This window comes from Zonotrichia albicollis, chromosome 2 (assembly GCF_047830755.1).
Source record: "Zonotrichia albicollis isolate bZonAlb1 chromosome 2, bZonAlb1.hap1, whole genome shotgun sequence".
In the NCBI taxonomy this organism is placed as follows: domain Eukaryota; kingdom Metazoa; phylum Chordata; class Aves; order Passeriformes; family Passerellidae; genus Zonotrichia; species Zonotrichia albicollis.
The window spans coordinates 74,167,024-74,185,307 of NC_133820.1; the positions used below are offsets into that span (position 1 = coordinate 74,167,024).

Genomic DNA, 18,284 nt, shown 5'->3' on the forward strand with positions numbered 1-18,284 from the left:
GAACAATCCTGCATACTGATGTGATGCAGCATTCAATTGTGAGAGACATTCCTAGCATGCCACAATGGAATCACACAGAAATCTAAGGTGGAGCGAGTTTCTAGAGAATCTGGTTCATTTCTTTCTCTGAAATCAGCTTCTCCAGTCCTCTAGACTGGATTCTCCAATCCTCTAGATTTACAGATCTGTCCTCTTGTCTACAGCTAATCTCCAGAAGATCAGGTTGATCTTTTCTGTGGAGCACAGGCTCTCTCCTTTTACCTTTTTTTTGTCTCTCTTGAACAGCCTGCAACTGTCCATTGCAGTACTTAAATCACATGAGTTATCCCTCCAAATACTTGTACTTCCAAAGAGACCGAGAGTAATTCTTAGACTGTACACGAAGACTGCAAGTTTCTTCTTTATTATTTACCAGAATATGAATGTTGCCATAAAGGCACTCAAGTGATTTGTCATCTGACCCTTTGTTCCTGCTCCTCAGGTGCTCTCAGCTTGTTCCTGGGTCTTTGCTTGTCTCCAAACTTTGGGCACCACTCTCCAAACAATCTAGCTAAAAGCCACTTCTGTAACTTACTTAACCTATTAAAAAGATGCCATTGCACATTTTTGATAGGTGGGTGCCATCTCTTTACAGTAAACCACAGAACTTAGAAAAGTATCTGAATAGCCATGGAGGCCAAAACCCTGCTGGAAACCAGCTGTGCAGCCAGATGTGATATATCTGCTTCTGCTTGTCCTTCCTTCTGACTGGAAGGTTATATTTACTATTTATAGTAGAAAATAACCTGAGGGACTTTCCCCTTTGCTTCATCCCCTATGTTCCTTAAGTCCTTGATTATGTAGGTGCATTTTTTTATTCAATATGTAACTGGATCCAGTGTAATTATAATGAAAACGCATTTTTATTAGAACACCAAAAAAAAAAAAACCAAAAAAAACCCCCAACAATCTGAGAATTTTCTGTGTATTCACATGAATCAGCCCACAACCATTTTTTTAAAATCATAATTATTTTATTGAGTATCTCCAAAGAAAATCTGTTCTGTCAGAATTTCTAAACACTACAGAAAGAGAAAATAATGGGTAAAAAAAAAAAAATAATTATGAAGCTCCATAAAATAAAATTCTCAGAATCAAACAACACTTTCTTTCAAAGAAAAATAACAAAAGGCCAAAAAGATTTCTCAGCATAGTTGCACTGCATTATTATTCTACATATTCTACTATTCTATAACATCAAAGACATGAACCTGAAATACTACCTTTATGAATCACATATGCTTTTTATTATTTTTTGAAAATAAGAAACAATAGGGATTTTTTGTCTTTTCTGTCATTAAGGATGAGAGACTACTAGCTGTCCGTGAAACTGTCTTTGAATATGTCAGCAAGGGGATTCAGTAGTCTAAATATAAGTATTTGTTGTAATTTTAGACATTGGATGCATGTCCTCCAGAAGGATGAATGTATCTCATAAATCTTGTGCTGTACCAGCAGGCTTCATGTAGAGGTCATGGATAACTGGGTCGTTCTTACACTCAACTGCTGAAACTTTATGTGCTTGAAGATTTCCATCTTTAGCTCCATTAATGGGGAATAAAGAGAACTGAGGAATTAAATTTGCATATGAGATAGAGTCTGAAAGAATGTCCTGCTCCTAATTTTACCCTCTACACATTTTTAAAACAAATCAGAAATTTTGCTGTAATCCCTGGCCTTCAATAGATAGACTTTTATAAATAGCATCAAATATTGTAGACATTAGCAGCAGCAATACAGGCTGCTTTTCCCTCTGAAACTAGATTATCTCAATCTAGAGATGTTCACTTTGTTATATTTTCCTGATTGCTTTATGATTTTCATGCTTCAAAAATCAGTGAAAACTAAGAATTTAAAAGATATGTTGACTTTTTTTTTTTGGGATGTGTGACAGCATCAGAATTTTTTTAGTTGACTCCATCATTACCACTACACAAGTCTGCTGTAAAATGAAAAATAGTGTTGTATTCCAGAAGGTGTCAGTAGAGTATTAGAAAATAAAAATTAGGATACTGTCTAAGCTCTACGGTATTAAGACATTACAATGGTAGAAAGGTCTGTTTTGCAAAGTGATTTATACAAAGAAAACATTTTCTATAACTATGACATGCTACTCTTTTATGATAATTTTAAAGAAGACTTTTTTTTCTGTACTTTCAACTAATGAGTTAGCTATAAGATACTGAAATATATTCTGCTGAGAAAAAAGGCCTCAGATCTAAGGATTAATGTGAAACAAGGAACCAACAGCATCCTCTGCAAAGATGGCAAGAACACTTCAACTGGACTGAGACAGTAACCTGACAAGTTTAGGCTAGAGCATTAGAAACTTCTTGCACAGTTATATGTCACTGACAAGGTCTTTTATTGATCCCAGGGCCTTATCACAGCTTCAAAAGGAGTATAGAAATGTGAAGCTTTTGATTTATGTTCCTCTGTGTCTACTCCTTTGTTAGTGGTAGCCTGGTTCCCTCTCAAGTTAGTGAAAGAATTCTAAAGGATTGGCTCATATGAAGCAGTTCACATGACACAATGCTACATTTATACACACATTTTAAGAAATGAAATTACAGAGCAGATAACTAGAACGTTCAATAATTGTAACAATTTAGGAGTGAAATGTGTAATTATCACTAGCCAATGCAGCAATTACATTAAAAATGAGAGCTAGGGAAGGATGCATCTTAGGGTGATCCTGCAAATTTTTTGAGAGGCTTTTAATCTACATCATCGTGAAAGAAATGAGGCTAAACAGAAGATGGATCGTAGCTTTTTGTCACAGTTGGGGTTTTCATGCAGACAAAACGTGTCCATTCTAGTTTGTTTCTTTCTTCTCCTCTTAGTCAAGAATATTAGAGCTTGCTCTCTCATAATCAACATCACTAATGACAACTAATTGCACTCCCCTTAAGTAAAGATGGAGTGGTTGCACTGATGTTTTTAGGGATAAAATGATAGAAAATATACATCTAATGGAAGTACACTCTCATACACTACTGAGATTGTGTAACGTAACATTAATATCATTAATTAGAACTTCAAGTCTACACTGGGGAAAAAGTAGCTTATAATGCCCTTTCAAAGGCTGCCGCATATTCACCCCATTGGAACTCACTTGTTCTGCACACCAAGTTCTCATAAACTCCCCAAAAGAAAAAACAATGCAAAAAAATTGCCAGGTGTAAAGTATGCTGCATGGCAGTACTTGAAGAAAAATGGGACTAATACTGTCTTACAGGAGCCCTCCTGGCTCCTCAAGGCTGGTTATTACAGTGGCTCTCTCTCAAGCAGGCTGTGCAAGATGGCAGGGTTCTCATTCCCTTCCAGGACCATTTTGAAGCCAGGGGATGTTGATGGTAATTAGGAACCATCTCACTAATCCCAGCCAAGGGTATCCTAACTATTGACAATATTTTTTGACCATTTTAGACTGGAGTAAATTTTAGTTGCTAAGGTACCCTATAATTCAATTTTTAAGCTTTTCTTGGTTATGAAGAAGGATTCATCAAATAATGTAAATGTAATGAAAGTTAAGTTCTCATCTCAATATGATTTCAGAACCTCCTAATTAATCATAAAATATAGGGGTTTTTATTTAAATACCTTATGCTACTTTTATATTTTGCTAGCAAAAATGGTGGCTGACAGTACAGAATAAGCATGGAATAAATTTAAAGTAAATAATGGACTGTAAAACACACAGCAGAGTGAGGCTACACAATTAGGTCCTTATACCTTTTTTTCTGAAAATTAAGCCAAAAATACTTCATCCAGGCATGATGAACCATGTTGCTGTTTTGCCTTTCATGCTCATGTTATGATTTTGGCCAATGAAGATAGTGCTTGTATATGATCATGATGTAAAAAAAAAAAAAACACAGTAGTCCAAATGCATTCAACATGACAAATATCTGCTTATAAGGTTAAATTAAAATGTTATGAGAGTATTTCCATGTTTAAAATACATCATCCTCTTCCATACCATTGATCTTAACATGACTTCATTCAAATATTACAGATTTTCTTCGTTATTTTTCTCTAGAAAATTTTACAATAAAGAAATATCACATTATGAGCCATTTTATTGGTTGTCATGTATCTTAAGCAACTTCAGAGCACTTGTTTAAATCATTTGAATGGGTCAAGACTTTGAAGTTTAAATAAGCTCTGAAGGGATGAAAGGATCAAGGACGAATTGCAGTTAATGATGTTTTCAAGTTCCCTCTTTAAGTGACTTTTATGAACAAAAAGAACTACAAAGATTTTCCTTTGAGTGAGTACTTTCAAGGTCTATAATTGAAAAGAAATTTACAAAACACTTTAGTATTAAATTAGGCATGTATGAATATATTAAAGTATGATTTCTCGAAACAGAACATCTGTACTTATCAGATATATCTACACTGTAAGTAAATGAATCTTTCTTATTCCATTTCTATTTAGTGTACATGTTCTTTAAGTGAACCAAGGGGGAATTTTTTGGGGTTGCAAAGCACATTGCTCCCCTAACCGATGAGTAGGGTGTTCATACCTGCCACCTGCTAATGAAGTCCTTTCCCCAAGCACTCTCTAAACTTTCCTAGTACAAACTCTTTTCCAAAGAAGAGGCAGTGCGCTAAATGCTGTCTCATGGGGTGATCTGTCAGAAGAGGATCTGTAAAATAGACTAGTAGTGACAATGGGTTCTGAAATAAAACAGAACTGAAATACTGTTGATAGATTGTTGAGAACCTTCCTTACAGCTATTGGGTTATCATCACCTCAGCCATGATATCTAATAAAGCACAACAATATTTTATACTCCTTAATTTGAAGTCGATATCTCAAGAAAGATTTTCTGACTCTGATGATGACTTGTGAAGGAGGTAGTGGGGGCTCCAGTAACTTGAGGTTAAAATGTTCATTTTATGTAAGTATGGTTGTAGGTAATTCACTATTTGTCAATGTAGAGTTATATTTAACTCATCACTGGGTGATCAATGGGCATGATTAAGCTTACCATATTTTCAGAGAAAAACTTGAGCTGGTGTGATCAGATGTTCTTTGAGAGTTTGTTGTCAGTTTGTTCTATGTACGAATTTTTAGAAACCTCATCTGACTTTTGTGGCTCACTGAAAGTACTGGGCAGAAGGAATCAATTACTGCTGTGTACACAGAGCTTTCTCAATCTGTAATCGAATTTTGCTGTGCAAAGAGAAGCAGGTGATAGGCAGGATGCAGAGTATTAGGATATAATTTTGTAGAGTACACGGTTTAGCTTTGATCAATTTTGAGAAGCTGCAGCTGTAAGGCTGACATTCTTAGTTTGGCTATTTTAGTAACTGATCATTAAGAAGTTTCAAAAAGAATCTTACACTTCTATGATTTACATTCCTGAATGATAAAATTGACTTATTTTTCTAAATCTTCTGCATTCTTCCTCCTTGTAACAGATTACATTTTACTAGCAAGATGAGCAATTTTGCAATCTGCTTTTTACTTCAGATAGACCTAAAATGCGCAGTTATTTTAGAATTAAGTCAGATGAAGGACAGCTCAAAGCTGAAATTATATATTAAACCCTAAGTATTTAATATGCCATTATGATACATATATTTTAAAAATTACTCTGCAGAGATGCACATGAAAGAGGACGTTCAGAATTTCACCTGAGTGTAAGACATCTATGGAACTAGTGAAGATATATATATATATATATATATATATATATATATATGATGACACGTGCATTTTGAAAACTTCTGAGTCATACTACATTTGGTCAAAACTTTTCCCATTGCATAAAATACAAGAGGGAATATTTAACTTCTCAGTGCACAAACTGTAATGAAGTAGAAGGCCCTTGCAAATTAACTTTGCAAATTAACAGCCTTAAAAACCAGCTTTCAATATGATTTATTTTCTGGGAATATTTTCTGGAAAAGTTCTTCTGCATGTCTGGCAGAACTGTTAGTCAATCCTTGGCATGGGTACAGAGTATAAAATATTTCCATGGGTACAGGGCATAAGGTATTTCCAGTTGGCAATACAAGTGAAGATATCCCATTTTAAGGAGGAGTCAGGTTTTAAGGACATGGTAAATGTGTCATTACACCAGATTACTTTGCTCAGACAAATAGCAGAAAGAGCTCATGACCAAGCAACATGGGCCATCTCACACAAGTACTGATTTAAATAAGTTCCCTTCATGTCATAATTTCCTTGGGAAGAACTTGCTGGAATAATCCAAAAGCATGAGAGGTCCTGAGGTAACAGTTAAGCAGTTAAGGAGCTCAAACTCTGCTTGGTTTATTACCTTTGTTTAAAGAAAGAGCCCTTTATATAGGTATAGCCCATGATACAAGTGAAGAATACCATTTGTATTGCATCTATCATTAAATCAAACTAACAAGAGTGTACATAAATCTTTTGAGAGCTTGGAATCCCACTGGCACCCAAAAATCATTTGTAAGATGAATGGTACTTACTGTATTAAAACAGAAGCTTGGCAGAAAAATTGATTATTTTCTTCCTTCTTCTTGTAAAAACAACTGACAATTACTTTTTTTTTCAATACCATTGAAGCCCCAAACTGCCCATCCGATCAGCATTTTACTACTGTGCAAGAACATAATTTTGTTATCAAAATGCTTAGGCAGAGCCACAGACTGAAAATCAACCCTGAGCAGTCCTATCCCATTCCCATCCCATTAGCTACTCACACGACCCCTAACACTAGAGCCAAATCCCATATCACCGGCGGGTGGTCTCATGTTAGGTACAAGGGGATTCGCCCCCATCCACACTCAGGAATTGCTTATAATGCTGTATGATAGGTTATTCATTAATCCGGAAGCAATCCTAGAATTATTGATAATACTGTATGATAGGTTATTCATTAATCCAGAAGCAATCCTGGTGGATCCTTCTGTTTGAAGTTTGGTAAGCAGGGCAAACAATAAAGAGAGATAGGGATAAGGGAATTGTCGAGCTAAGCATGATCAGAGCTAATAATGTCAAACTGACCCTAAGAGCCGTGCCAATGTCAAACTGACCCTAAGAGCCGTGCCAAGCCATGGGAACCAAGCCAAGTACACCGGGAATTGACCATATTAGGATAAGAGTTCAAAAGTTTAAAGAGGAAGACTCATCAGAAGACCCGCGCCCATGAGGAAGGCATCGAAGGACCACCATGAATAATCCTCAAAATAGATGTCTCCGCCCACGCTCCGCCCACACCACGCCTTTTATGAATATGATGTAACCCTGCACCCAAGACTGTATAAAAGCTTGCTTCTGTTATGAGATAACTAGAAATCCCTTTTGTGATTTCTCCGACGCGTCGTAATAAAATACCTCCTGTCTATGCTGACTTACTTGAGTCTCTTAGGCAGTTATTCTCGCCTTTTGGGGCAAAATTCGGCATCACCATGAAAAAACCAAAACAGGCAGATTAATTTTCTTCATTCTCCTGAAGGAGACTGCTGCTTTAAGTATAACCAATCATCTACAAGCTATATGTAAAATTAGTAGTTGTATTGCTAAAAAGCTGCAGGTGGAGGACAAAATGGTCTTATTCTGCTCCACAGGGCTGCTGTCAGTCTAATCTTGGCCCTCTTCAGGCATTAAAACCTCCCCATGATTATCTTCTAGCTAGAAATGGGTCAAATATTTTGCTATGTTATGTTTTTTTAATTTATTTGCTTCTTCCAACAGATCTTTGGCTAAATTTTCTGTCTTCATCCCTTTAAACAAGCTGAGAGACAATGCTCACTACCAGATAATGTTACTGCTATCATTAATTTGGGTGAAAATGATATTTTTTAAGTTCTTCTTTAAAGTCCTCTGACCAAATAAAACTTCTGTTTCTAATAATGTAACGTAATGAACTCTTTGATCTGTGGGCTTAATTTGGCATCTGATGCCAAAGAGATGCACAGACAGAGGTACAAATGGAGTTAGTTAAGACTAGATAAGTTTCTCAGTTTCAAATATCTGAGATAAAACATTGCTTTTACTCTTGTTCCTTAAGACTGCAAAACATGTCAGACATTTGATGTGCACTATTTTACTTCCATTTATTTGTGTGTTTGTTTCCATTATGTGTCTGACTGTTCAACATTTGTAGCACAATACAAAGTTTTATTGTTATGGATTTTTTTAAATTCTTTTGTCTTTGAAAGCTCACCGGTTTGCAAGGAAATTATCGTGTGAACTCTGTAATCTATCGCAGAAGTTAAAATATTTTCCTTTTATTCATTCTCTGTTAGCATTCAAAAGAAATCAGGAATCAGTTCTTTTATTTCTGTTGGTGCAATGTTTTTCCTCTGTTTTGAAACAGGCATGCCAGCACTCTTAATCCATAGATTTGGGTTTTTTTAAATTTTGGTAATATCCTATGCAGTCAGATGCCCTGAATCTGCATTGTATGCTTCTTTTGCAAGATGAGATTGAAGGTAGAAGATACCCTAAGAGTCCTATCAGGATATTAGGGACAAGAATACCAATGTGGAAAATTCATCATTAAAAAATCAGCTCAGCATTCACAATCAAATTTTATTAAAATGCAAAGCTGGCTATTTAGCATTTCTCCACAGACTACAGGACTTCTGGTCCCTGCTATTGGTGTTTGGGACAAATGCTTCAAAGGTTCATGAGCATGAGATTAATTGATATGAGACTGATGTGTACAGAATTAATTATTATGAGAGACTGAGAGATAGTCAATAAGAGCACAGAGATATATGAAATAAATTAACTGATATTTTGGGAAAATTGTACTATCATCTGCACTCCATGGAAAATACATGTGATACTATTAAAAAAAAAGAAAAGAAAAGAAAAGAAATGAAAGAAAAAACCTTTTACCAGCCTTTTAAGTCTACTGAGCTAGTTCTACCAGTAAACTGGAAAATATTAAAATGGCAGCTTTCTCCAAAACTCATAACAGAAGGGAGATTTAAAGAGAAAAATTTCAATGTTTTACCTGCTACATGAGATAAATTATCTATATTTTTAATTAAAACACTTGGCTTGTGAGTTGAAATAAATATAATTTAAGTAGACAGGATTCATCCTTACTTATAGTGCTTGAAATTAGTATTGCAACTAATTAGTTTGAGGGCAAATGTTTTAGAGAGAAATGTCTGGAAGCATGTTTGTTAACTTTTCAGACTAATTAAACATCTTTCATACTGGCTGTGCAAAAAAAACTTTCTGATGTCAAAAATCTGCATAATATCTGGTACATAGATGTTTGGTCAGGTGACTGCTCAACAGGACAAAAAGCAAGTCAGATAGTTCAGCTTTGCATTTAATAGTTATTTTCTATTATTTTGATAAAATTATACATGCTTTAGAAATTAAGATATGTGAAAAATATATATTTTTGGTCATATTGATGGATCCATACTTTTAAGCAGTTCTTTGCAAATACTCAAATAAAACTGTAACAAAAGACTGAAATTAACCTCCCAGATGAGCTTAATGAGATTAATGAGTCTGAGATGCCATAGGTGTTCTGAGTAATGAGACCAAAGTAGTAAAACAGACCCACAGAAGTATGAAATTAATTTATTCTAAGCATGGAAAATGGTTAGATTTTGTTAATACCTAGTATTTTGTCAGGTTGAGAATCATTAGAGACTCCTTATTCTCTGTCATAAAGATGGATGGAGCACAGGCATCAAAACAAATACTGTGGTTTTATAAGATTTGCAGCTGGTTTCTTTACACATAGCTTACTGTTACTGAGGGTGAAACACTGCAGTAATAAAATGTCATAGGAAGAATACTGTAAAAAAGGAGACAAACAATGTCCCTTCTCTTTCAATGACACATTCTTTAAGCTGCTGACCACTCTACCCTGGCCCAGGAAAGGATCTTGGACATTTTGTTGGCTCTAAGCATGTTTTCCTAAACCAGACACGTGAATTTTACATAAGTGGAAGGTCTACTGCATTTAAGTTATTGCCAGCTCCTACCCAGGAAGGATGAGATCAGAGGAGATAATGTGGGGAGTTTTGTGTTTGTGAAGACTGTGCAGTTTTTCTCACCATGAAGCACTGATTCTCTGCATCATTAATTTAAACTTTAGAGAAAGTCAATTTGCTATTTGCCATTACTGTTTCTTCTTTGCTATATCCCATTTATTTAAGTAAAATCAATGTTGTAAGAGGTGTACTCCATATTGTGTGCGAGGGCTGTCTTCGTAAAACTCTTTTCTAAGTAAAACTTCCTGCTTATTTTATCCCTCTCGTTTAGCCCTAGTCAGTAGAGATATGCAACAAAGATATGCAGAGATATGCATATGTCTAAAAAGTTCTCTGTTCCAGAGAATATAGTTTACCTGAGGAAAGTCCTAAAAAAAAATAGACAAAATAAAGAAAAGAAACCTACAAACCCAATAAAAATAACATTTAAACTCATTCCCAGAAATCTACATTTCAATTACTGCTGTGTCATTTTTAAATGACTACTGCTCAATGGAACTTTACCGATGTCATTCAGTGAAAGCAGTTTCACCAAAACTTGAAAATTTCTGATCATAAAAGTATGGGAAAAAAATGAACAAATGTTATATGATGATGACTTGTTCAGCATAGTGGGTAATTTCAGTACATTCAAGTTTTATGCTCAGAAATACTAAAACTCAGCACAATTGGTTTAAGACGTTCAGCAGTGGACTCACACCAGAGACTGACACAGTTTTTACAGATATTAATACAGTCAAGCTAGATTTTTATACCAGTCTATAGCTTGGAAATTTAAGTTTGGAAAGAAGTTCAAGAGATTAGCACTTCAGGGAGGCATACACATTCAAATTGTCCCTTACAGGAAAATGTATAATCTTTTTTCTTTTTTCTTTGTATACTCTCAGTAAATGGTATACTTAATGCTTCTTATATTTTTTCCTTTAAAGAATCTTCCCCAAATATTACGGTTTGAGGGGTCTTCTTTCTTGATGTGTAGGTGTTACATGGAGCACTGTGTTCATCAGTTACCTAAATTTACACTTCTCTGCCCCAGAGCCTGTGATCCCCCTCCACTCTGGCTTCTGTTCCCACTGATTTTGGATGACTCTCTGTGACCCTCCTGCCTCTAATCCATTCCATGCTTTTCACCACTAGTGGCTTGGCCTTGCTCTATTTACTCCTCTCATCCCCTCACTCTTTGGTCCACCTTTTTGGTCTTATCTGCTTGGCTTGTAATTCCTACCTCAATGTACCATGCAGATATTTACCAGAGAGTAAATACCAAGGGCATAACATTTATATGGGAAACTGCAATCATGGCTAAGATCTAGCATGTGCTGCTTTTACAGCCATAAGGGTTTGTTGGAATTCTATGACAGGAATGCTAACTTGGAGAAGAAGTGAGCAATCACAAGAGACATCATGAAGGGATGAAATAGAAGATACTGGAAATGGGGTTGTATGTGCCCCAGATGCAAATTATCTTTTTAGAGTGCTGGGAATTACTGAAGATAATAAGAATTTCAGGGAGAGTCTCACTGAGCTTCTACTGCCCTGTGATGGAGCAGGTGTAGCACAGATGAAACCTGCAGAAAACTGAGGTGATAACTCACAAGATCCTAATTAAGTGTGAACTCTGCTTCTTTTAAAGCTTAATGGTTTTTTAGTATATGAATTAATATACTGATACATATCTAGGGCAATTAAAGGACTACCCCATATTTCAAAGATGTTCTTTGTCAGCTTAGGGTAAGAAGATATTTTTCCATGAAAGTCATTGGATTTTTTTTTTGTTTGTTTGTGTGTGTGTGTGTAAGCAAAGCTAATTATTTTCCGCCTATCTCCCACCAAGAGCTTCCTCATTCTACTCCATTACAGTTAACTCTAAAGAGATAAATTTTGGAATAGTCACAGACAATAGAACAGGAATTTTAAAAATTCATGAATACTGGCAATCCTGAAATATAACTACCATGAATATGAAGTAAATTCTTTTTGCTTTTCCCTTTCTAAAATAAAGGAATCATTTATATTGAGGATCATCTTAAGTATAACTTAATCACTGACTCTTAGAAAAGGTACCTAGAGCATGACTACTAGGCAAATTAGCGCAGAATAATTATCTAAATTGATTATCAAAGCAACAATTTTTCTGAGCTTGATAATTGTGATTTATATGAAAAACCTAAGAGCATATTGCACAGCAGCAAACTACACTATTTCATATGCCCATTCCTCTCGAAGATAATTTTTCATGCAGAGAAGCTGGAATGTAGGAGCAATGTTTTGTAGAAGGCATAATTAAAAATAAGATACTCTATCTGTCATTTGGTATGTGGTTTATAGTCTGATGAATTTAGCATCTGAATATATGCCATCATTGTTGGAAATTGCTGACATGGATACAAATGAACTGATTTTTGTTCCCCTATAAGCAAACCAAAGCAGATTTTGAAATTAATGTTTTCAGCTTTGAATTTGAAAGTCTGACCTCAAATTAAAAATTTGACCTCAAATACCTGGCCCATCATAACCATGATGTACAGTGAAAATCAAGTTGAATGCATGAGAAAAATCATTGCCCCCCAGATGCTGAACCCTGTTTATTCAGTTGAGAGCACCAGGTCAGTTTTCCCTGTTCAGTGCAAGGCAGCACCAGCTGAAATACTTTAATTTGCTTTTAATCATGAACAAACTCATCTAATGAGATACTGCAAATTTTTATCTGATTGTTGTTAAGCCTGGTCCTCAGATACAAATAAAATGTTCTCAATGGAACATTAGTAACAGACATTTTACCCACAATACTTTTCATTTTTCTAATAATGCCTAGAATTTTCCATGTCAGCTAAGTACGTTGAAGAGGTTCTGGTGCCATACGGTTTACAGAACCATCTGTGCACTCCAAGGATTGCCTTGATGTGCACTCAAATGCAAACTTGTTTTGTGAAAGGTTAAAGCGGCAGAAATATATATCAGAAACTATCTACTGGTATTCCCAAAATGAATCTTGCAGCTGTTCCTGTCAAATTATTTTTGTTATTATTGGAGAAGACCATTTAACTTTAGAAGAAAGCTATAAGCCCTGTGATAATAATATACTGCAGGCAACCAGAGAGAATCTGTCTCACTTTGAAACAGAGTAATAATTTTCAGCTAACAGTATACATTTTTGGGGTTCTTTGCATAAAACAAGATTCATCTTGCAATAGGATGAAAAGTCACAGCAACTCAGAGAATAATTGGGAAAATAAATATTATTTTAAAAATTAAATTCAAGAGTCTCTGGTTCTGAAAAAAACAGTTTGCTGTTGTATAATGAACTCATCCTTCCCTCACAGGAACTTTATTGCAACCATGTTCTTTTTATAGACTTGTTGCTGGTTTTCTTTTTATTCTTGTGAATTTTTTATTATTTCCTGCACAGAGGCTCATCTGCAGGAGCTGCAGATTCCCTCTTTCATTTGCTTCATACCTGACTATGGATGTAAAACATGAGGATTCAGCTTTTCTGCTTCAGGATGAAAACTTGTAACTCCTGATTCTATCTGAAATGGTAGAAATGAAAATCTAATTCTAGGTCTTTAAAGGAATGACTGAGATTCATTTAATTTAATCTTCCTAGTTTTAACCTCATGGATCTCTTAGTCTGTTTACAGTTCATGGAGACAAGCCATTCCAGAAGGCAATGGTTCCAGGCTACAATAGAGCACAACTGGATGTGGAGGGAATCCAGAAGGCTGTCCCAGATTAGGCTTAATTTTTAGAGATCTACATTTGGCTATTATAAATCTCACCCTTGTTCACAGAAAGATAATTACAGGCTGTGGATCTCAGGTATATTAATAGAATTTTTGAGATGTATTTTGTACAATGGTATAGGTGCAGCTAGAAATTACTGCCTGTTAATTGCTGTTGTCAGGTGTTGTTTGAAATGCACATTTGAGTCATCTATACACAATTGGAAATATGGCACAGGACCTACAAGAAATCCACTTCTGTTTGAAGTGGCAGCTGCCGTCTTGATGAGTTAGATGAGTCATCTCAAATGACACACTAGGTGAGTAATCTTGAATATCTCCTAGTTTATAAATAAACACTTAGGGAGAAGTGATTTTCAGTCTTTTTTATCTCTGTGGGCTAATTCATTTTAATTACAGATGAGGAGAACTCCTACAAAAAGGAAGGAGAATGTCAGTTTTTATCTTCCCTGTATAGCAGTGCAATCTGAGAGTTCTTGGATCTAAGTTTGAATCTCTTGAAGAAAAATTGGAGCTCTCTTTTTCTCTATAGAAATGTTGGAATGGCTAACTTAGTCTATCATAAATATGAAGGAAGAAAAGAAACCAGCTTGATTACCATTGTCTCTGAATTTGGAAAGAATTATGCTGTAGTTTCTCCTCTGACTTTGAAATGACCACACTTGATGTCCTGAAACTACAAATTGCTCAATGCAGAGGGACCTTAAGGACTGAAGTAAGGAAGAACTTAGAAAGTAGAATATACTCAGCACTTTTTGATGGGCAGCCTAGACAACTTGGCACTCAGTTCACCAGTCTGAAAATTGAAATCTAAGATTTGTATTTTTCCCTGTGCTTTACATGAGGATGCTGAATATGCAATTTAGAGTTTATGTTCTGACGTAGAGGTCAGATGTCTCAATCTTATTTTGTATCTAACCCTGTTTCTTTCTTGTCCAGTGGTTTTCTGCTTTTTGGATGAAAAAACACCTTTTGCACAACTTTGGGAAAAATAAAGAAGATACAAACCATTGGATCTGACATCAGAATTGCCTAAGTGTAGGCAATGTAATTTTTTACATTTAATTGATTTCAGTGAAATTTTGCTAAAGTAAAACAGGAAGGAAAAATTCTCAGTTGTAATTGGCCATTCCTTACACTTTCAAAATATTTTTGCCTATTTATTTTTAAAGTTAAAATGCAAGACTAAAGCTACTTGAATCAAAATAAGATATTCTTCTATTCCAAATTTGTCATTTATTTGATCCAAGTTGATGTCTTGAAATTATAATATCTTACCCATTTTCATGACAATAAGCAATGCTGATACATCTGAAGCCATGAACATTCTTCCTCCCTCATGAATACCAACTGTTAATATTACTAAGAAATTATTTTTCTTCTGTTCATATTATGAAAATGATTTTTTTTCTCCCTACTACTGAATGCTTAGCCTCTCTTCCCCACCTTTCAGTTTTCATCCACTTGAAACATAATGAATAAATTAATTTGAATCAATTAAAAGTAATATAGCTGTCCTAAGACTACGTTGATTTTTTGTCTTCCATTTCTCTTCTCTTAATGTTTCCTTCTATCTTCTGATTTCTTTTTCTTTTATTTTGGTATCTTTCTCTTTTATGGCAGGGAAAAAGCATCTCTCTTTCTTTTATCCCTTTACTTCAGCAGTGATTTTTCATTGCCTTCATAGTTGTTCTGTGAGGATTTGCAGCTGCATTCCCATGACTCCTCTTCACCCTGGCAGCAAGTCACATTTTTTTGTCTTACAATTCTCGCCTGCTTGTTGTAAGGGTGGGTGTCTCATTACTAGTCTTCTGGTGTTTTTGTTAATTAGTAGAGACAATGTTAATTGAGGAGTCATTTTGTTAATAAGCGTGTTAAACCTCTAAATACATCCCGTATGAAGTCAGCATTTTTTGCAATTAGAGCATTTTCCCACTGAGCTGGCTCATGCAGTTCATAACAGTTTGGTGCCTTCTAGCTTGCACTCTAGCAGCCTTCCAAGCACTACAGTTTGGGTATAGTGGCAAACTTGATGCCAAAATCAGAGCAATTTCTGAAGCCTGAATGAAGAGTCAAGAAAATCTGGGTGAGCCTGACTCACTCTTAAGTAAACGCGATCTGCTTCATGTCTGTTGCTGCAAATCACTTAAAATTCAGTGGTTGTCCAGAGATAGTTCAAACTAAGACAAAAAGCACTCTATTCAGTTTTGTATTGATAACTCTCACCATACTACACTATTAAGGCATTACACTGTTACTACCGCCCTATGAGGGTATCCTTTAATTGGATCACAATTTCCTGTTACCATGGAGAGCATCCTGGCACAGAGGAGCTCAGAATAAAGTTGAATGCTTTTTAGCATTTAAAATAGATAGCCTCAGTTTTAGAGTCTGTGCTTAAAATATTGCAGAATCTTCTCTGGTTCATTTCTAGAGTGCAGTCAGCCACACACCAGAGCTTGTAGGGCAGTAAAGGCTGAGAATAGGAGGTTAAAGGATGATCAAGGCTTTTGCCCAAGAGAAAAAGGAGTGTGACAAAGGCAGAGCATCTTACCTGGCTGCTTCTTATAACTAACAAAGCAAACAATATCCTCAGAACGTGATTTATCCCACCCCTAGCTAGAGATGCCAATACCCAATGACGCTTAAACAACTAACAATGCAATATGATATATATTCCAACTCTAACTATGGAATATGCCAGATACTAACTATTAGCTATTAATTAACTAAGAGAGGGACAGGGGCTCATTGGGGACCTTATTCCCTTCTACTTCTTAAAAAGGGGTTGTAACAAAGTGGAGGAAAAGTCTGTATCTTCTCCATGGTAACAAGAGATAGGACAAGGGGAAATGGCCTTAAGTTGAGCCAGGGGAGGTTTAGGTTGGATATGAGGAAAAATTTCTTCACTGAAAGGGTGAATTTGCAAAAATGTAGCAGGCTCTTCCTATCTGTGTGACACTACATGTGGTTCCGTTAAATGCCTTCCAAAACAAATTATTTTGGGTCTTTAAATATAAATTTTATAACCTTTTTCTTTATCAAGTGTAATTGAAATATTTATCATGTGTGTAAATCTTGAAAGCAAATATAATACTTGCATATTGTTTATATTAAAATAGAGGTGTTTGTTACCCTCACTAGTTAAACATTGATATATTAAATAGAAATATGATGCAAGTGAATGAACAAGATACCTGACAACACAGAAAAATAATTTTAGTGAGGATTTAAGTTATAGTAGAGGCAAAGAAAGCATGAGTCTCTCTAGGAAGAAATACTTGTAGAAAGTGATTTTCAAAGCTTAAGACACAGAAATTGCTGTAACCAACAGAAATTTTCAACTTCTATCCCACATTTATTGTTTGGATGCTAGTAAAAACAAAACAACTTTCACAAGTGTAATGTATCTGCCACAACCTTCTTTACTGTTAGCACATTTATATGGTAATATGACTAATTTTGATTTGACCTGTGACAGACTGAAAAAGTGAAGTTTGGCTTTGATTAGTTTACTTAATTGTAGTCTTAAAGATCTGGAAACAATCTGCATATTAACTGTAGGTTATTTTCTTTCCTAAACAGCTTTAAAGAAAAGAATAACTCTCAATTTGAAGGAAGGGGCTGGGTTTTTTTTTTCCACTGACAATTTGGTAATTAACTTTATATTCAGGTGAGATGATTGAAAATATAAGGAGAGTTTCCTGGATTATTTTGGATTATTTTGAAAACCTACATTTTAATAACATCTCTTCGCATTAATTGACTAGTAAATCTAATTTTTGTAAATAACATTTATATATAGATACATATACATATTTGTGTGCTTATGTCCTGAAAGGGATAAAGAAATGTTAAAAATATAATTACACTGATTTTAAGTAGCATTTTCATTAAAAGAATAGGTTTAATTTCAGATTAATATCTTGCTATTTTTAATTAGTAGGCTGTTATGGGAAAAATGTTGGTAAAAAGGCTGCTCACTTTAATAGAATGAACTGTAATAATTTTTTAATAAAAGAAAAAATACTATAACTTGCAATGATAATATTAAGGGGCTTAAAAATGTTCATATTTCCAGTTACTTATTCAGTTTGCTGTTGAAATGCTTCAGCAAGGGGCTTTTCAGTTTTGAGCTTTTGTTGTTTGGGTTGTTTTTTGACAGAATAGAGACATTTGATCCATATTTTCCTTTAAAAATGTCAGGCCATTACTCTGAGTCTCACCCTTTTTTACCATTCCAGATAATATACCTGGTTTTCTGCACCTTGGAAGAGGTGATCTCTTTTTAATAAATAACTCGTGAGAATCTCTGCTGTGCTCCAAGGTTGTGCACAGGTTGTATAGCCCGGAACTTGAGGCTACAACTTTTGTGTCACCTGCCTCTATTTACAGAGATGCTCAGGCATTCTTACTGGGTTTGTTGAGGTAGAACCACTATTTGCTTCTTCAAAAACTCATTTTATATAGAATTGTCCTGGTAGGTTTGACTTTATTCTTATTAAAGATGGTATTTTCAAAGTAGGTATTG

General features: G+C 35.2%; 1 long non-coding RNA gene across 1 annotated transcript; it reads left to right on the forward strand.

The window, feature by feature from the left end:
• The first annotated feature begins 6,604 nt into the window (after positions 1-6,604).
• On the forward strand, positions 6,605-7,139 carry LOC141728341 (uncharacterized). The gene is made up of 2 exons (XR_012579262.1): positions 6,605-6,854; positions 6,909-7,139. It is a non-coding gene; the product is annotated as an uncharacterized LOC141728341 (long non-coding RNA).
• The last annotated feature ends 11,145 nt before the right edge of the window (positions 7,140-18,284 follow it).